Source organism: Octodon degus, unplaced genomic scaffold (assembly GCF_000260255.1).
Source record: "Octodon degus isolate 3935 unplaced genomic scaffold, OctDeg1.0 scaffold00169, whole genome shotgun sequence".
Classification (NCBI taxonomy): domain Eukaryota; kingdom Metazoa; phylum Chordata; class Mammalia; order Rodentia; family Octodontidae; genus Octodon; species Octodon degus.
The window spans coordinates 615026-619375 of record NW_004524745.1 but is presented as its reverse complement, the minus strand read 5'-3'; positions in this window follow the sequence as shown (position 1 = coordinate 619375).

Here is a 4350-nt window from a genome sequence, read left to right as displayed (position 1 = left end):
ATTTTTAAAATATATTTTAATTTTTAAATGTTTCTTCATCATATTCTGTAGGGACTTAAAGTTCAACATATCAATACTTGATGAAAAATACCTGTTCTATGTTATGCCTAAGATGTTTGATATTCAGACAGATAGTGAGCTTAAGCTTAACAGCTTAGGTTGTACAGTAATAACAATAAGCTCCTCTTCTGGAGGATTAATAACCTAAGTTTGCAGATCAAAACTGGAGAAAAAGGAGGGCCACAAGGAAAGCCAACATTTTGGCCCTAGCATTCTAAGGTCAATTAACACTCAGGACGTATGAGAACTTGTACTGTAACATCATGTAACTCAGTAGTGTCCCAAATTTTCTGATCGAGGAGATTATGGGGCCAAAGAGGAAAGTGATTGATGATGTAGAGTGTGCCTTAGGAGAGTAACATGGAGAGAAAACATTCTCTTAGGCTTTCACAGAGAGCACATTGGCCAAGCAATGGCCGTGATTCATCCATATGGCTGACACTGACAAAGGTTCTACAGTCTGAGGTACAGGATCTCAGGAAAATTCCTGAGGGGATTTCACTGATCTTATCAGCCCCAAAAGCTACAACTCTTGCTGCATAGGTCTTGCTTTATCTTAGTCTTAACCATCCAGCAGAAATGTATAAAGACGAAGTATAAGAAGTAAAGCCATGTTGTTATGTTGAGCTATAGGGGACTCAGGTCAACAATTTCTGACATCGCCAGTCAAGCAGAAGACCCAATACTATTATGGACTACTGGATTCTTTTAGAATATTTTGCTGAGTTTACACACCTATAATATTCAAATAACGGAACTTAACAAAAAAAGGGGATACAGATGAATGTCCATTTTGTATCTGTATATTCAAAGTGGTTAGGATAGATATATAGTTACATTCTCTTAATGAATAGAGGGATTTGTTCTAATAATGTTTGTAAATAGGTTATCATGTCTGCTTCTTCTACAGCAATTAACCACTAGGAAGAATGTATGCCATGTGTCAATTATTGAAACTGTCCTACTAGCTTGGTTTGAAACTGTGTCATGGCTATTTGTTTCTCAATAAAATTATGGGGGAAAAAGAATGAACAGCAACAACAACAAAGATTAAATTTGATCAATGGGGTCAGGGAGATGGCTTAGTGGAATAAGCGTTTCCCTGGCAAGCACAAGGGCCTGAGTTTAATCCCCAGTTCCAAAAAAAAAAAAAATTGATCAAGACCTAATGAAGTAAGGGGCTTAGACAAAGAAATGTCTGAAGCAGTCTACAGGTAGAGAGAATAGCAAATGCAAAGGTCCATAAGTGGAACAATTATTAGCATTATCAGGATCATCGACATGGCTAGAGTAGAACAAGAAAATAGCAGAACACAAGATCAGAGTGGTGGAGAGCAGAGGGGACAGTTGACATAAGGCCTATAGGTCACAGGACATTGGTCTTTATTTGATTGAGATCTCTAGTCCCTAGAAGGTTTTGAATAAAAACCTTTGGTTTCCATTGTAATAAGATTCTTCTGGTCATAAGTTGGGAATAGACTCCAGAGATAAAGGTAGAAGCAAGTTACCAGACCAGAAAAATGCTATAGTAGTGCAAGTAAGGAACCATGGGGACTAGTATCAGATTGCTAGTGTTATTAGGGGGTGTTGAGAGGTGGTTACAGTCTGGATATTTCAGGAATTGTATAGATCTGAACTATATAAGGTTAAGTTTGTTTTAAATTAGAGACCCTCAACGTCAGTATATGCAAATATTTTCTGTGTAATAATTCAATTTCTCCAAAGAAAGATCTTATCTCCTGCCTAGAGATAATTCCAGTCTAGACACTAGTTTTCTGAAGCTGGGTAGGAAAAAGAGCAGACCACTGTGTTTAGAATGTAGACTTCTTTGTTCTTCTATCATACCCTTGTTTTCTTACCCATTCCCATACTCTGATAGGCTCAAGTCTGATCTTTTCCAGTTTAGTTTCTCCAGAATTAATATCTTTTGTCTCCTGCATGTTGGCCCATAGGAAAGTCTCCAGCTGCTTAGGGTGATCACACAGATAAGGTGTTGGATTACACTTATCTTTCTATGGACTTCTACATAATCAGCTCCCTTTGATTCCTTTCCTTTCTTATACATGTAATTTACTCTCTTATTCCAAAGACCATGGGACAAATTTTTTTGTCTTTTTGAGACAGAGTCTCTCACTGTGCAGTTCAGGCTGGCCTTGAGCTCACTTTGTAGCCCAGGCTGGTCTCAAACTCACAATGATCCTTCTGCCTCAGCTTCCCGAGTTCTGGGATTACAGCTACGCACCAACATGCCTGGCCATGGGACAAATTTTTGTGCTGGGGTTAAAAAGGTATCCTAGTAACACTGAACATGGACTTTAGAGTTTTTATTTCTTGTGTCTTCCAATGGATATCTTTAATCATGTCAAAATATGCTTAATATACCTCCTAACAAGACACGCCAAATTAACACTTTATAAAATTCACCTATCAAATCATCAGAGATCATTAGCTTGGTTTTGGTAATGTCAGTTTCTTGATGGCTGCTAGCTAGGCAATTTAGTTCCTTCCCACTAAGCCTTCAGCTGAGTGTCCTCCAGACATGAGGACTAACTTCTCCCAGCACAAATACTAGAATAGATGAGTCAAAGTGCATTCTTTTTTCTTAATAAAAACAGTTTTATTGAGATACAATTCAAGTACCATATAATTCACTCACTGGATGTATACCAGTAAACAGCCTTAGTATATATTTAGGGTTTTGTATTCATTACCACAATTACTGTTAGAACATTTTCACTACTTCCAAGAGGAATTCCCGTGAGTCATTTGAACCAATCTTCCCTCAACTCTATAGCCCTAGCCATGCAAATCTACTGCCCCTATATATTTGCCCATCTGGTTGTTGCATATAAATGGACCATATAATGTCTAGTGTTTTGGGACTGATTTCTTTTACTTAGCATGTTTTTTAAGTTTTAACCATGTTGTAGTATGTATTATTTCTTTTTATTAGGTGCTCTCATTTTTTCACTGTATTTTATCAAAATTCCTTTGTATTTACACTTATATCTGAGGTTTTTTTGTTTGTTTGTTTTGTGGTACCAGGGATCAAATTCAGGACCTTGTGCTTGCCAGGCAAGCACTTATTCCACTGAGCTATCTCCCCAGCCCTTACATCTGAGTTTTTCTTTCATTTTCTAAGTCCAAGAAAGTCCTAGGCCTCCTCAGCTCAGGCTCTGGAATAACACTTCCCAGCCTCAGGAACAAGTAGCTGAGGATCTAATCTAGCCCCTGGATCTTTGCAGTCTTTTACAACCTAATCTTGTAGGCAACATACCATTATTTTTGCCATATTCTGTTGGCCATACTCACTAATCCCCATACAACATGGGAAAGAATTATACAAGGGTGTAAAGACCACAGGCAGGTACCACTGGTGGCCATCATAGAGGTGGCTACTACAGTGAGCATGTAGTCATGTTGCACTCCATGGAAAGGCTTCATCTCTAGCATTGTCACATCTCACAAATCACTTCTGATAAGATAACAAAAACAAAGAAAAGCTCTCTTACACTGCAAAAAGCTAACTCCCTGAGATGGAAGACCCACCCCTTCTTTTGCAGCACCTGATGTCCCTTGATCAGTAGAGATGAGTATCTGGCACTATTGGAATGAGGATATAAGGCATAATGCTTGTCTTTAAAAGAAACCAATGGTTAATAGCAACTTGATTGTTTTTCAATAAAGTTGAAAACCTCTCACTCACCTGGCATAAATGTATTCACCTGGTGAATAATTACTTCCAAGAATAGCTACAGTACCATGCAGAAGAAAGTAACTAGACTGGGTATAGCTCAGTGGCACAGCACCTGCCTGGCAAGTGTGATGTCCAGAGTTCAGTTTAAAACACCAAAAACCAAAGTACACCTTTCTTGTGGTTTGGTCATGAATATTCACTGAGTTTTTTTTATCAAGCAAGAAATATTAACATTACAGAGGAGACTTCTGTGTTTAATTAACATTCTTTGAATGCTGTGTTAGGATAGGACACTATGCTTAACAATATGACACTATTATATTAACAATATAATAAAGAAACATACAACAAATATATAGTTCCATCCTTTGCAAATCTCACATTCAATGGCAGGAAAACATTAGGCAAGTTACAAGATACCTATTTCTTTATTTTTAAGGACAATTAGCATACATGGGTATAAAAGTTCACTTGTAAAATATATGTATATTGGCATTTGTCTTGGCTCTCTTTTTCCATTTTCATATGTTTTTTTAAAATTTTATTTATTTGTGTGTGTGTGTGTGTGTGTGTGTGTGTGTGTGTGTGTGTGT